The following is a 17395-nucleotide window of genomic DNA, read 5'->3' as shown; positions in this document are numbered from 1 at the left end:
GTCATGTGATCACTGTTCGACTCTGGTCAACAAAGAAATTACAGCGTGTAAATAGCTTCAGTGCTGCTGCTGAAAGATGGCCGGCTCCGAGAACCAAAGCGGGGCCTGACGATGGACATTAACTTTGATAAGAATTCAGATGCCTGGTCACTGACTACACCTCAGAAACCCCTGCTCCTCATTGTGCATCTAAAAGCAAACAGCGCGTGTGTGTGTAACACCTGCAGCCACTGAGACCAGCAGGTGTGTTTGTTTGTCTGTGCGTCCACGGTTCAGAGACGTTGGACTTTGCGTGTCGGTGGATGTGAGACACCATCGGGCTCGGTCAGTCCTTCCTCTCCTGCCAAGCTTTTGCCTAACATTTATGTGACTAATATAACAGATCGTATAATTTGATGCAGGATGAGCCGCTGATGTGCTACGAAATGAGAAATTAAAATAATTCACTCGTTCACGGTGAAGTGCAGCCTCATCACCTCTTTAGCTGTAGAATTTCTGGCTGCTCAGCAGCCACAGACAGCAGCGTACAGGGTCAGGTGATTACACTCCAACACAACAGACACACACATTTTATACTCAGTGCACGTTCACAGTGAAGCCAAATCTTTGTTTGTTTTCCTTTATATCTGTGTATTATGTTGTGAAGTGGGCAGATCTGTCCACACAGTTTAAGGAACCAAATGTCCACTGAAGCAGTTCTGTTGTGTAAGAGTCTACAAGGACACAAGAACCGACAAGAACCGACAAGAACCGACAAGAACCGACAAGAGCACAGATTTAGAAAGGCTTGTGGTTTATCAGGGGAGGAGTCGGAGGCTGGAACCTGGACTGTCAGCGTGGCAAATCATGAAATATTATTTTATTTTGGAGCGGACATCCACGGGTGGCGGTTTCACTCTAATACCTTCTTGTCCTTCTTTCAACCCATCCCTCTCTCTTTGTCTCTCACAGCAGGAGAGCAGCGCCCTGTACGAACCTGCCACCAATGATAATTAGATTCGTTTCCAACAAAGCTGTTTACAAGTCAGACAAATTACACAGAGCGGGATATGAGGCTTTACGGGAACATTAATGTGTGTGTGTTTATATCTCAATCAGTTTCCATTTTAGCTGAGTGTGTGTTAATGATCTCTAATTGTGGGGAAAGTAGCTCATTAGAGCGAGATCAGACACCGACCAAATATGAAATAAATCCAATACTTAGCCTCACACACGCACACACACAGATCACACACACGCACACACACACACAGATCACACACACAGATCACACACACGCACACACGCACACACACACGCACACACACAGATCACACACACGCACACACACACACAGATCACACACACACACACACACACACACACACACACACACACACACGCACAGATCACAGTGGGATCGGGCTCCTCGGGAGAAACACAATGAGTTGTAATGTATCCGACCCGCCTCCTCAGACCTGAGGAGACGGGTGGACGTCCAGGAGGACAGAGACGAGACGGACACGTCGACTTTGATCCTGAATGACACACCGTCACTGAGTCACAGAACAGAAAGTACAAAGAGGACAAAGCTGCGAACGACGTCGAATATTCATGAGCAGACATTTTCCCTGCAGGTTCAGATACACACAGAACACACATCACAACACAAAGCTTTTCTATCAGTAACCACATGTTTGGATTTAGGAAACAAAAGACTCACAGCACTTTGTGTTTTCTGGGTTTTCAGACCTCAAATGTGACGAGTCAAGGTTTTATTTTTGCTACTGAGGGTGAGAATTTATTATTTTTATTATTATTGTTATTATTATTATTATGTTTATATAAACAATGTTTGTAATATTAAATGATGTTAAGCCCCAAAAAAGATAAATGAAAAAATAAAAAAAGAAGTATGGAAGATCAGAGACAGGATATATACGTTTTTTTCCTCCAGACTGTGGAATCTTTTTATTTATAATCACATAATAAGTTTTATAATATTGATATTCCTAAAGAAGTATTTAAGTAAAATTACTATTTGTTTGTCGTGACACAGTATTGTTGTTATTTTAATGAGGTCATGAAATTAATGAGTCGCAATTTAAAGGAAAAAAACAAGATCACACATTAAACCTAAAACTGAATTGAATTGAACTTAAAGTTTGAGAAAAATCTGAAGCAAATCAGAAAACTGTCAAATTTCCAATAATTTCAAAGGCAAACTGTCCACTACCACGATCCCCCATCGGGTTATCAGCAGCTACAGTTCATTGAATTTGTCTTCATAATGTCTGACTTGGTTCCCTGAGCTCTTCGCCTCAGAGACGGGAAATGAAGGGGAGAGCTGCGACGCAGCGAAGGCCATCACACTCATTAGACCTCCCTCGCCTCAGCCCGGCTCTCTGCAGCAAAATGTTTCATCGAGATCACGAACGCGGCTCAAGTTTAACCCTGCTGGTCTGAGACTGTTGTCAAATTAGTTTAAAGTCGACTTTCCTAACAAAGCACAAGTTCAAAAGCAAATCACGCAGCGACAGAACAGATTCTAACATAAATGAAGAGCGACAGCAGGCACACATAATCACACATCACAAAACTCATTACAAGCTCATCTGAAACTGATTAGATGCTAAATTCAATTTTTAAAAATGTCTTGATCTTATTTTTAAAAGAAGACAGTGTCTCAGCAGCTAGGACACTCCAAGCTTTAGGTCTACTGGTCCAGCAGGTTGATAAACTGGTATCATGTCGGATATAAGAACTGGAACCAGACCAGTGAGTGGATCATAGACCAGGAGCAAAACCTTAAAGTTAGTCCTGAACAGCTGGATAATTCTGCCAACCAGTCCCATTACAGTTTACATCCATGTCCAGACTCATATAATATATGAAGAGTGAACAAGTTTTGTGAGTGACCTTGACCTTTGACCTTTGACTGCCAAATTCTACTCAGTTCCTCTGAGTGACCACTGCCGTCACTGTGAAGGGCCCAGTTAAACCCAGCAGTGAAGAGAGTGGGAAACGACAGCAGATCATTAATTCAAAGAGACACGTCAGGAAAAAAAAACTTCTTAAAGTCATCCTCTGAAACTTCTCCGTGCTGCTCTGCTTTCAGTGTGCTCCTTCACTTATTCAGGACCACACACTCACACTCGGCTGCACCGAGCCCTGCGTGCTTTTATATTACTGCAACATTAATTCCACTTGTGTTATGTTATTATACGGCGCTGGTTTTAGTTCGCCAGCAGTCAAACACACACACACTGAAGGGTCAGAGGAGGAGGGAGGAGGGAGGGTGGAGCAAATGAAGCAGAACTCACAGAAAGTTTGGAGACAGCCACGGGTGGTGGTTTCACTCTAATATCTTCTTGTCCTTCTTTCAACCCATCCCTCTCTCTTCATCTCTTTCTCTCCGTTCCTTGTGTTGTTGGTACGAAGTGGTAAAAATCAGCAGAAAGTAGTTTCACGTTTCACTGTCAGGTGATGCTTAACAAACATGGAGGAGGAGTCCAGGTGGAACAGGGGTGAAGTTACCACCAGGTCTGACTCCTCCTCCTCCAACAGTTTTAACATGAGAAACACGAGTAAATAAAACAACAACAACAACAACAACAAAATTGCTCTGTTGCTCTGTCCGTCCAACAGATTGCCATGAGATCTCCTGCACCTACTCATGTTCCTCAGACGGATGAATCCTGATTATTTTAGTGACTCTCTGTCCTTCTCTGTGGTGCCGCCATCAGGCCAAATGTCTACGCCTAATTTCCAGGTTTCCATGGAATTTTCTGGGCATGTTCATGCTCCCTGCAGGATTATTTATTTTCTGACGACCCCATGAACTTTCCTCATTTTTAGCTTCCCTACAAACTCCCTGAAACACCTAAATCATCAGAACGTTCTTGGGTTGCCATAAGCACTGAGCTCTCTAAGGACGGCTCCCAGGACTTTAAATGCAGTCCTAACAAAGTAAAGCCAGCAAACCCTGGTTGTAATTCCTTCTTTTCATCCCCTGGTCAGGTTTCTTCAGATAGCCTCTGATCCCCGCAATTACTGGGTGTATTAATACATCCAGCTGAGCGACTCGACAGTCAGGACGCTCGGGTCCTGACAGGGAGGAGGGATATGCTCCCTGCCAGGGCCTGACCGCAACGTGACTCCAGCCGCCCTACTTTCTGGTCCTGGAGAAAAGAGCCGCTCTGCAGGCGAAGTGAGAGGCCAACTGTCGAGAGACGCGCTGAAGGAGCAAAACTGAATGAGCTCTAATTAGGACACGATTAAGGCTAACTCTCACAGCTGTAAAAATCCATTAACCTTTAATCGTACAGTTCATCACACACTTGAGGTTAGAGAGAGAGAGAGAGTGTGTGTGTGAGAGAGAGAGAGAGAGGGAGAGAGAGAGAGAGAGAGAGAGAGAGAGAGAGAGAGAGAGAGAGAGAGAGAGAGGTGGATACCTGAGTATATGAGGGGAAATGAAGCCATGTGGTGTGAAGGAAAACATATTATGATCCTATCAAAACAATGAGGTGTGAAAACAGAAGCATAAATAACTTCATCTGTAAACTGGTCACACTGAATGTGTTAGTTATATAACACACACACACACACACACACACACACACACACACACGCACACACACACACACACACACACACACACACAGATTCAGTCTAAAACAACAGTCCTGTAATAAACCCTCCGTCATAAAGGTTTTAACGGTGTTGATTGAACCTCGTGGTCCTTTTGGCGGCTGCAGTTTGTGGCACCGATGGACTGTGAGCCAATACACAGACGAGTGTTTCTATTATTTTGTCCACCCCATTTATATCAGTGAGGCAGGGCTGAATGCCAGAAGCACCTCTCTGTGTAAAACAGCAGCACAAACAGCAGCCACACACGTGAACGGCTGAATATTTGATGCACACATCAGCAGCAGATATGATGTCATGTTTATCATGGTGCTAAATTTTAACATTAAAGATTTGTCAAACTATATATTTTATTTAGGAACAAGAAGCATTTTCCATCACAGTAAATTTACTAAATCAGATTTTAACCGGAGACCGATCGTCAGCGCCTGCGAATGAGTCATCCAGCCTTCGGGCTGATCAGGAACAAGTTGCGTCATCCCTCCAACTTTCAGCAGCAATGGCCTTTTAAAAGTTTAAAATGTTGGTTTTTAATTACAGCAGCAGCCTCCGGCTGAATAATGACACGTTTTTAAATATCAGAACAAGGTGAAAACAGTTGTTGTTGAAACTCGACCCCTGGCGCAACGTTTGAGTCACAAAGTTTGACCTTTAACAGAGGCGCTCTCCCATTAGGCCACGCTAACGATGGCACACTGGGACATGATACTGATCTGATGCTAACTGAAACGACAGATGGATGTCGTCTCCATCCTCCCTGCCTCTGTCAGCCAGGTAACGTTAGCAGCTTCTCGTGACCTTTGACTGTTAAATTTCTCTGGTTAAAATCTCTTTATATCAGCTGCAGCTACATGTCCGGTGAAACTCTGGTCTGTTGGTTAATGTGTTCACTCACTGACAGGACTCGGCCAAAGACTGTTTGTGAATGAAGACACATCACACTGGTCCAAAACCAGCTGATCACTGATCTGAAATCAGACTGCCACGCCAGAGCCTGGCTGTGAACTCACCGCTCATTACATCGATCCTGAAACTGAAACTCAGGTTAAAAGTAGAAAATGTTTGTTGTGATTTTTGGTGAACTGGCCCTTTAATGTCTAAAACGCTCTGTCGGCAAAAAAGTTTATCCAAGTTTCCATATTTATCTCCACTTCTTTCATCCAGTTTTCAGGTGAAGTGGTGCGGAGGAGGCGGTGACGTGTCTGACACCGACGCCTCCATATTTTCAGCGGGTTGACTCTTCTTCTTCTTTTAGCTCCTCCAGCTCAAGTACAGCTGCAAATTCTGCTTGCAGAGCACATTTGGTAAAAGTACAGGAAGTTTTATTTATTTATTTTCTTTCTAATTTAGTGTTCAATTCAATCTTCGGCGGCAGCACTGGGGCAGTAATGACAGCGCTGGTGCACTGTGTACCTGAGTGGTCTGAGGCCACCGAGGCTAAATGACAGATAGATGGCAGTTAACGAGCTGAGGGCGACAGGGCTGCAGTGTCTGACGCCGCAGACAGGTAGATGGATAGATAGACAGTAAGAATCAAAAATGCGTTTTGAAACGTGTCAGATGTGAGTGTGGGCACCGTCACATTTGGAGGTGACTTATTGCTGTTTACCGTCCGTCGCCGCATCAGATGAAGAGCGACCTCGAAAGATGAAGAGCCTCGCAGCTCTGCGACGCTCGCTGTGAAGAAAAACAAACGGCGCCACACGTGGAAGTAAAAGTCCAGTGTTGTTTTAGTCGCGTTGCCGTCGCGGTGAAATGAAGGACCTGAATGTGAACATGGTCGTGGCTACACATTAACATGCATGAGGTGTGTTCTGTCGCTGTCTCAGTTTAGCAGGTTAATGTCAGCTTACTAGGAAAAACATATAAAGCTGAGGCTGATGGGAATGTCACGAGGTTTGCTGGTATGTGGTCATTTACAGTTCATTTCATTCCAGTTCATCCTGAGGGGAACGCGAACATCTGAACCAAAGTTCAGGACAATCCATCCAACAGTTGTCAAGATATTTCACAAAAAAACAAAACTCTAAAAATAAAAATGTCAACCTTCTAATGACTCTGAAGGAAAAGTCAGGGGATCACCAGTCATTAGGATTCATCCTCTGGGGAGCCAGACTCATGGCAATTATATTACAGCTGTCCAGATCAGTCTGAACCAAAATGGTGGACTGTCAGACCTTCGTGCTGTTAGAGTGGCTAAAAAAAGCCCGAGCTCACTCAGCACTGCTGATCTGTCTGTGCAGACAGTTCTGAGATCTGCTGCCTCTATTCCAACACAATGGATCATTTTATTTTTTCTGTGATTTGTAAATTAGGCCGACTCTTTAAAGGAGAACAGGACCAAAGCTGCTCAGATTCACTGCATGTGTCAGAGTCACAGCAGCTGAAGAACCTCAGGCTCAGTGTAATGTGTTAGTGTTTTTCCTCACACAGGCTCCGATCGCTCCGAACACACCCTCACACTCCCACTAACTCTGCTCTGCACTTTCCTCCGAGCAGCGGGAGGCTCAGACTGAGGCCGTCCTGACCCTTTAATAACAGGCTTCACCTCCTAAAGCTCTCCATTACAGACAGATGAGAGGCTGGATGATGCTGCTGGCAGCCGGGCTCAGGATTCCTGCCTTCATCCGTCCGATATGACGGGCTGGAAACACAAACACAGACACACAAGTAGTTTGTGTGTGTGTGTGTGTGTGTGTGTGTGTGTGCGCGTGTGGGGTGGGGGGGCTCTGCCTTTCCCTGCTCTCTGTGAAAGACACTAAACACCACCTGTTGGAGAGACTGAAGTAGTGCAGTGACTGGTGACTTCTGAAGATGAATACACCCCCGACCAACACCTCTGCACCCACCCACCTCCACCTCAGATGACAAAGAATGAGAGAAACGTGGCGAACTCTTTGGCTGTCAATCAAAACCTTGTTGCTTCATCACCCTTCATCAGGGGGTTAAAGTGGATCTGGCAGCTGGTGGAACCCTAAGACCATCACATGGAGTCGTCACCATGACTGTGACCAGCTGATCAGCTGATCCCAGACCTGTGTGGGAAAAACTCATCTCTCTGTATAACTACTGAACTGTTGACTGGAGCGACGTTTGAGCTGCTCTCATCTCTGACGTCCACCTACCAACCAATCAGAAGCAAGTCGCTTCTGTAATAACTGCACAACCTTGAATTATCAACAAGGCTCAATAAACCCACAACAACAGGTGATCTCTGACACACACACACACACACGCACACACACACACACACACATGCACACACAGAGGATGAGGATAGAGCCGCATGAAACTCAGATGCATCACTTGTTGCAGCTGTCGTATTTGGCAAAAGAAAAAACAACACACACACACACACACACACACACACACACACACACACACACACACACACACACACACACACACACACACACACACACACACACACAGTATGTCAGAGCCAAGGGGTGTTATTCAATGACGGTGTCATCGGGGTCAGCAGGCAGATCACCTTAAGGCTTTGACAGAGGATTCAAGCTGACTGTCTGACCTTTATACACAGCCCTGAAGACATACACACATACACACGCACGCACAAATACGCCCACACAAACGCACACACACACTGCGTCTGTGTTCCACAGCATGGAGGCGGACGTGGACGCTGAAAAGCATTTTGACAAGTGTTGACTTTAATTATATATGATGATGCTGAACCACAAACATGACAGAGCCAATTATAGGAAATGCTGCCATATTAGTGCAAATGACAGCTTATTAAAACACAATCATGCACTCACTGAAACTAAAGGAAACTGTGTGTGTGTGTGTGTGTGTACATGTTTGTAAATGTTGTCATGTGTGCAAGATTTTGAAAATGCTCATGCCATGTTTTTATCACTCACACAGTCATGGTGTGGCATGGTTTCTCAGCAGTGTGTGTGTGTGTGTGTGTGTGTGTGTGTGTGTGTATCATGGTATGACACTGGCAGCTGCACTAACACGCAGCCATAAACAGCATAACTGTATCTGAAGCGCTGTAATCAGCAGCTGACTCACAGAGGGAAGCGTGATCTTCATCGCGTGTTAATCCAGGTAAATCTATCAGGTGATAATGAACACGTCCAACCTGCTGCAGCTGATAATCAAATCAATCCTCACAAAGGTCACAAATTAATGAGGGTTCAGAGGAGAAAAATACACACACAAGTCGCTGTTTGAAAGTTACAGCTGTTGTTGTTGTTGCAGAGTTGGCTTTATGACCCTTTGCAAACTCTTCTTATCGACCTGGTCTCATGGTACATTCAGAGGTCGTGACCTCACACAGAGTCAGTGCAGCTGACGACACCGGACGTAAAAATATGGCACTGAAATGCACCTGTACGGTTCCCTACTGGGTTTTCTGTAGAGAGCGACAGATCTAGATTTAGATTCAGATATCGATAAATTCTCAAACCAGTTATAAGATGAGACGTGATACAGTTTACATCCATATACTCTGATGATGCGTCACATGACCGGAGGTCGTGGCAATGTTTGCATGTTTTCTCTCTCTCACACAAACCTGCCCTCACTCGCTCACAAGTTCACCTGCAACATGGAGGGAGGCACAGCGCCGGTCCACGCTGTCCACGATAACCGACAGACATGGGCTCCACCTGGGCGGCTGGCCCAGGTAGATTAGGACTGAAATCACACCTCTGCTGCAACTGGAGCGAAACCAGGCAAAACAATTAAAAAGCGTCTTAAACATTTGTGTTTGATATTAATATTTTGATTATGAAAAAAAAAATGCTGCTGATTGTTGCTGAGTTTTATAACTTCACAAAAATGCCCCAAGAAAAAGACAGCAGGGGCAGAGAAGTGAATTTCGTCCTCACCACATTAAAGGCTCCACTGCCGCAAACACAGATGAGATGAGGCCGTGATACGGTTATGGTTTCATGTGAATTGAAATGTATCACCTCATCGTCTTTTATTATGGTTAAATATAGATGCGCTGGGCTGCAGGCTGTGTGTTTGTCAGTGTGTGTGTGTGGTCTTCCAGGTTTCCTCTGCATCCATCACTGTGGCAGCACCGGACAAACCAATCTCCTCCCTGTCTCTTCTCATTCCATCACACTCCTCCAACCAGCAGCTTCATCAGCCGGCCGGCTTTCATGAAGACGCACGGAGGACAGAGCATCTCGCGCTGAGATGGACTAACACACCTCAGTTCATCCACACTGTCCCCATGTGACCTCCTGTGTGTGTGTGCTCAGGGTTTTTACTCCAGGTGAAGAAGCTCTGCTGATTATTCATCATTTTCACATAGTGTAGATTCATTTTCATTTACAAATCCTACGAAAGACAACTGATAATCAAAACACGCACACAGTTCATACACCTGCAGCCACAGGTCGAATTACTCATGGTTCCAGGCAACATGACCAAAAATGTATAGCAGTAATTTTATGCACATTTCCCTCGATGATAATGAAAACATGTCAGCGTTTAAGAAAAGGGTCAAAATTATGTTTAAACTATTTTCAGTGCTCAGTCACACATCTGGATTATTCTCTGCTGAATAAACTATTATGAAAGGCTGAGGCAAGCAGAGTTTATGTTTTGGACTTCTTGTTTTAATGTGACTCCCTCATACAAAACATTTTTAATCTTGTGTTCACACCAATAAAATTAAGAGAAACGCATGAATGTGGAGAAAGAAAGAAACTGACTTGTTGACTGTTTTACTCTGGTTCCTTATAACTAACCTTTATTTTATATCTAAAAACAAAATGTGTGTCAGCTCCGTGGATTAAATCTTTAAATTCAAGTCACATTAAGTTGAAGCCCTGACACTGATGTGTTGTTATAAAATGTGTGTCCATGAACGCCACAGAAACACACTTTCTGCCTGCCCTAAAACCATATTTACATATTCCACTGAATATAACCGCTGTCACATATTGATTTACTTATTGAGAAGCAGCTTTCAGACACAGAAGAGCCTGAGGAAGAATCTGCTGCATTATCCATGAGGCCGACTGATACAAATACAGATCCGTCAAGGCCTGTTCTGCTCGCCAAGGACACACGTGGAGCCACTGCAACTTAACGTCAGGCTTTGAAGTCGGGTGTGATTTTTTATCTTGTATTCAGCGCATGGCGACCTCACCGCGCTGTGATTTAGATCCCAGGAATCTGGCCGGAGTCGTGCCGCTGTGGCACAGCTCAAATTAAAGCTATGCTTCCACGCGGGCACGTGACAACCTCTGGTCCCTCCTCACATCCCGCAATTATGTGACTTTATTAAAATGTCCCTGTCCGTGCCCGGGAAGGTGAGCGGGAATCTGATGTCAGCATTAGCTGTGGCTTAGCTTTATGACCCATCATCTATTTCCTGTCTCTGGAGACTCGAATCACATGCACTGGAAGCGTGACACCTTCGACTGGTGTCACTGAGCACAAACAGAGACCTGGGATTGTTTCGGACACAAACAGTAAATCGTCTGTGTGTTTCGGGGTTAGGGTTAGGGTCCTGCAGATCTATCATCAGCAGATGGGACGAAACACAATGTCCCTGCAGAGACAGCTTTAGACTCACAGTGTGTGAATGTAAAAAGAAAATACAAACACGTCTATATAAAGATCAAAAGGTCAAAGGCATTTAACCCTACAATAAGTTCATATGTTGAACTTGTCATCATCCAGCTATTACAGATAAACATGACCCTTCACCTGGAGCGGTGTCTGAGTCCACCTGATGAGTCTCAGTCATGTGTCCCCGCTCTTTTAGCTGTGGTTTTGGTTTCCAGCAGCTCCTGAGGGAAACAGCTGGCCTCTAACTGTGTCTGTCTGCTGTTTGTAGACTCTTTTCATAAAGTCAGAGTTATTCCACTCTGTCAGTATTATTATAAAGACATCAATCATTCATGTCAGTTCAGGTTAGGGGAGTCAGATAAGGTTATGGATTTATTAAAGCTGCTAAAAATCTATATTTAATTTTAACAATCAATCACATGAACCCACAGAGAATCATCTCACAACACTGGACAAACGTTTGACAAGTCTCTACCTCCAGAACAGGACAACCTAAATCCACAGCGACGCTCATCACCTGTGACCCGTGGTCTGAGAAACTTCACTGAGATCCTGCAAGCTAACGCACAAACAGACCGAAAACACAACATCAGTCAGTTACAAGCACGTGACGTACAGTACATCTCTTTATATCATCATGCTGCACACACAGTCATTCACCTCATAAACAATAAATAGAAATGAACTGTGAAACCTGACCGGAGCACATTACCCAGCAGCCTCAGCCTTCAGCATTCATCTACATACAAAACACTGAAAACACTCTCCTGTGTGAAAAATGAATCTATTTCTAGCAGCTAATGGGACGTTCAGCCCCCGGCCCGCCAGATATCAGCTGAGAACAACGTCCACTGAGATTAATATGCAAATTATCAGGTTACAAACCACAGCAGGGTCGTGCTATTTGCATGAATGAATCGGTGTAATACATTGCTCCATTAAATAAACACAGAGAGACTGTGATGAAGGTTCATGGATTGAGAGCGTGAGTCTTACACGGACGAAAGGACGGATGAAAAGGATAAAAAAAAAAAAATCACCTGACAGCGTGTCGGTGTTTACAGTGACCTGATGTGAATTATCCTGCTGAAACCGAGCAGAGACCTGCAGGCAGACAGATTTATGTCTTTGAATGGAGCCGTTCGATTACAGCAAACTGTCTGCATGAGCCGTTTTATGCCTGAATAACAAACTGTGGAGATAATAACAAAACACAGAGGAAGGAAAAACTAAGACATAAAAGTCAGGGAGGGAGTCACTGCATCTATTTCCAAAAACAACACAGGTATCCAAAAAATACTGTGCTGAGCCAAAGCAACGAAACTTCGTTCTGTGCACACTTGTTGTTTACCTGAATGAGGATAAAGTCTCAGTCTAAAATTTGAAAAACATCTCGGTGGTGATGTTGTGCCTCCTAATTTTTCTCCTGAAATCTCCTGAGAAACCACAGTGAAATGTGCGTGTCCTTACTGTTTACTGTTTGCTTCTGCTGCCGAGGTAAACAAAGCTAAAGTTAGCAGTTAGCATTTTTCTGATTGTCTTTTTTGGCTCTTTATTGTCAGTGACAGCGGCGATGCTCGGCTGTTTAATGGTTTGGACCCTGGTGTGTTTCAGCTGCAGACATGAAGAGCTCATCATGGATTCATTTCATCTGTAGCAACGAAACATGTTACACAAACCACCAGAAACTCGCGGATGCTAAACAACTCACTACAAACCAACCTGAAGACACTCGCTAGCCAACAACCCATAAATCAACACTGTGTGTAGGAGCCGCTATTTCCATTAAAAACATAACATCTAATGTGGACAATACATGATTGTCTAGTCCTCATTTCCACAGACTCAGGCGTGACGTGACATGGCGTGACGTGACGTGGCGTGACGTGACGTGAGGCCTCAGGTCAGGACAGTAAAAATCTAAAGTTCACAGCAGGTTTTTACAGGAGTCTCCGTTTTTATTCAGCAAATAACTTTTCATGTATTCATTACACAACCTGGACTGCAGAGTGACAACATGCAGCCATGTTGCAGCAGCAGCATTATTAACCGCACTTCACCCAGCATGTGTTTTATTGGGCTTGAGGGCGTGCAGACTGGTGTCATTCCCTGCTAGGACATGTGCGACTCTGGTGCCAAAGTACATCGCTGGGCCCAGATGGCTCATTAGACTGGAGCAGGGAGCCACTGGCAAAAAAAAAAAAAGCCTACCTGACAGTTCAGAGATGGCAAAACTGACAAGAGGCCAGTGCCGATGAAAGAATGTCAAAATGAAATCAGAAGTCGTCCCTTCTCACCTTCACAGGAAAGACTTACTGCTTATCTTTCCCTCCTGAAGGTGCAGAGAGGAAACAGAATCTTTACGGAGGAGACGCTCAGCGGAGGAGCATTTCACTCTTTACTCTACGACCTCAGACGCCCTCCGCAGCTCACACGCCAACAGACACGCCGACAGACACGCCGACAGACCGACAATACTGTGAGTGCAGCAGTGAGCCAGAGATAAAAACAGAGAGGAAGACAGAAGTGACAGAGAAGAAGTCCTACGGGTGTCAAGTGATCGTGAAATAATTAGCCGCCCCCGTTGCCTCCGTGTCATACCAGGTACTGACGCTGTCACTCAAACCGGCTGCGGGAGCCACTTCTGAAAAACCACAGAGATAATTAACCTGCCACCCGGGCCAGGACCACGAGCAAGACCCGCCGCACACCTCACTTCACCCTCCCACATGATGCGGGAGCAGTCACATGATCGGATGTCAGGAGGAATCACAGTCACACAACTTTATCAGGATTTTTCCTGGAATTACAACCAGACAGAAGCAGCTTCTCACTTCTAGATTTATACGACTAAAATTTAAACTGTCACTCCAAACCGTCGGCAGGTGAATCTCCTCAAACCTCATGTGGTTCATCCAAACATCACTGGATCCAGACGACGAGTGCCAACCTACCCCCACCCCCCTCATCACTCAGTCATCCAGCTACTTTATTATTTAAAATAAGGCTCCAGCTGAAATTAAACACAGAAATACACTTTAAAGCCCAACGACACTTCACCGCCTCTTCCCTTCTTTCTTTCTTAGATGTTCTTAAGACGCTTCGCGACTCTTGGCATATGATTGATGACCCCCTGCAGATGCTCTGTACAGTGTTTTACCGCCTTTACCATTTCATCGATTCATGGATAGATTCCCCGGGGAGCAGAGTAAATCACCCAATTACATCCAGGCTCCTCATTGATCTCTTTCTGCTTCTCTTTCCTCTGGAGCAGCGGAAACTGAAACACAAGCTTTGCACTATTGACGAGCTGCAGTGGAGGGGTTAAACATTAGCCAATTATATTAATATTCATGCTTTTGGGTTCTCATAAGAGGACATTTCGCGGCTCCCCTGGGCTCTGAGTGCTGTGATGGGAGCCGTCTGAAGGGACCTGCAGCCTGAAGGAGAGCGACTAACGATCTAAAGCTTTCTTTAACATGAGCATCAAAGCAGCTGCCTGAACACACAGAGCAGACTGCGGCAGAACAGCAGTGTATGAATTCATGTGAGAGTGTGAGAGATAAGACTTCGAGCTCTCAAGCTGAGTAGAAAATTGATATTGTGGACAAATTAAAGCTGAATAAATCAGTGTTTGGCCTGTAGGGGGCAGAAGAACTCAAAACAAGCTGACAGACGCAGCCCTGACGCACTGTATCACACATTTTTTTAATTAATATGTGAAATATGTTTGCAAACTGCTGTCTGGTAACACATCCACACACATGAACTCAACACGTGTGGAGCTGCAGCCTGATGTGTTGGCTGATGATGGACCGTTACCTCAGCTACTGATGAAACTCAAAATTCAACGAAATCCACAGAAACGATGAGGAATACTTCCAGATCCTGGATGTGAAAAAAGTCTACGAATGAATGAATGAATGAATCTATGTCCATTAATCAGGGTAAATAAAATAATAATAATCTGTGGTGATGAACAACATAAAGAGGACACACCTTAAGAAAATTCCAAAGATGAGACGTTGTTCAGAGACATGCAGGGACATGCGCTGAGACCATGGTGAGGTCTTGTTTTAAAAAGAACAGATCAGAAATCTGAATGTGGAAGTCCTCTTCCATTTCTGCCGTCCACTGTGGAGTATTCATAATGAAGCAGCCCTGTGATCTCTCAACATAATTAGTGAATTAGAGAGCGAGCGGAGACGAGTGAGAGCTGCTTCAAAAGCTTTCAGAGGAGGCAGAGACAGACACGTGGCTTTCACTCACAATTACCCGTCATTAATTTGATGATTGACTTTGTTAGGAAAACACTTGTATTCAATTAGAGACAAAGAACAGAAGGAACTCTCGAAAGCATTTAGGGACACTCGCGATACGAATCTGCGACGTGCTAATTTGTTTTGCTTTTTCATTTTGATCCTGTCTTTGTTTCCAGGTGTGACTGTGCTGATGTTTCTGGACTTCACTTTCCCAGAGACCATCTGTCCATCAATCCGTGTGGGAGACACTGTGACATTTTCATTGTTTGGATTTTCAGTCGATGAAGTTTGATTTTTTTGGAGGCGTGTGTGTCTGTGAAAAAAGGTTGCTGTTTCCTAAAGCTGCGTTTGAAAGAAAATCAATCACAAATCATTTTGATAATCAATTAATGATTTACGTCATTTTTCTAAGAAAAAGTCCAAACATCTGTTGGTTCCATGTTCTCAAACATGACACTGCTTTTTTTTTTTTTTTTGCTCTGACATTTTTGTAAATTGAATATTTTTGGGTTTTGGACTCAAAAACAAAAGAAGACATTTAGTGTCTCTGTGTGATTCGTCTGTAAAACATCAGAAAACGCAGTAAATATAAAATATATAAAATAAACGACAAACTGAGTGATACTGAAAATCATTTTTAGTTGCAGCCCTAATACAGCTGCAAGGATCAGTCTATTCACTGATTAGCTGATCAAGAGAAATCTTTTCAAATCATTTTGATAATCAGATAATCATTTTATTTTTTTGGAATGTGCAGTTTGGGACATCAGGCTTCGGTTTACTCACTGAGGTGCTAACGTCTCCTCTTCAAATAGTGAAAAAGCTTTGTTGTATTTCCCGTCGTCAGACCTCACCAGCACAGTCACACACCAAAACGAGCCATGCTAGAATTTTACCCCGGAATGTGAATGTGTAAAATAGCTGGTTTCTTATTTATCAGACTTTTATTCCACAGCTGCAACGATCCGGGAAACATAATTATTCAAAACGCTGTCAAACACACTGAGCAGGGAAAGCACAACCTTTACAGCTGCTGTTGATTAAAATCTGCTGTGGTGATGGAGAGAACAGGCCCGGAGGAGCTGTCGACAGGCCTTCTGTTCACACACTCCGTATTGTTCATTTGTCAGAGTTTAGCGGAGCACGCAGCCCTCACACCGGCAGCCGAGGAGGTAACTGCAAATTAGTGTTAGAGCTGCTTCAGACGTTTTAAGTTCTGAGAGCAGAGAAACAAGATGGCGTCACCGCATCATGTGAGACAGAGCTGAGCGTTTAGTTTATAACACTCATCTTTATCTTTTACTAATTTCAGTTGAACTGGAACTGATCTCTGTCCCCGAGCTGCTGAAGATCAGTAAAGGCTTTTCTCATCTTGTGCTTTACGTCTTTATATTCACGGTGTTGGTGACAGTGTTTACAGTGTCAGCGGCTGATCTGGATCCATTAGGAGCCAAAAGCAGGGAGGCAGAAGGACCGGAGTCTTCTCTCTGAGCCCTCGACTCTGAGCTGCACTAAGAAAACATGAACTGGACTCTGCTGACGTCTGACTGTGTAGTAATGCTGAATTTAATGCTGCGGGATGATAGAAAAACAAAATCCATTATTTTCAGTTTATCTGCGTGGCTCTCAGAACACTGCTGGTTGAAATCAGTAATTCAGCCTCAGAGCTTCAGGGACACAGCGTACAGATATCCTTTTGTCCCTCAGGTTATGAAGTGATATTATGGCTTTGCTTTCATCTGCACTAACGCTGAAGAGTCCAGTTATTTAGCTCCAGCCTGCTCTGGAGAGTGCAGCGTCTTTCTTGTTCAGAGCGCTGCAGGTTTTGCTCTAATGGGACGTCGGTATGAAAACCACAAAGGTCTCCAACATCATCTGGAGCATACTAATGCTTCGCTTTGACTTCTGGAGGCACCAAGAGTTATTTTTGTAAAATCACC

At 44.3% G+C, this 17395-nt stretch overlaps 1 protein-coding gene across 4 annotated transcripts in view; it reads right to left on the bottom strand.

Moving 5' to 3' along the window:
• The window catches only part of large2 (LARGE xylosyl- and glucuronyltransferase 2), a 119888-nt gene that overhangs the window by 97110 nt on the left and 5383 nt on the right, over positions 1-17395 (bottom strand). Inside the window, exon 1 of one of the 4 annotated variants that reach the window (XM_041039510.1) lies at positions 3303-3506. The exons of the other annotated variants lie outside the window; for them this stretch is intronic. The gene's annotated coding sequence lies outside the window, so the exon portion shown is untranslated. Of the gene's footprint in view, positions 1-3302; positions 3507-17395 lie in introns of those variants that run through there. 4 annotated transcript variants of the gene reach the window in all.

This window comes from Toxotes jaculatrix, chromosome 1 (genome assembly GCF_017976425.1).
Source record: "Toxotes jaculatrix isolate fToxJac2 chromosome 1, fToxJac2.pri, whole genome shotgun sequence".
In the NCBI taxonomy this organism is placed as follows: Eukaryota; Metazoa; Chordata; class Actinopteri; family Toxotidae; genus Toxotes; species Toxotes jaculatrix.
This window is presented reverse-complemented; position numbering and strand designations above follow the sequence as displayed.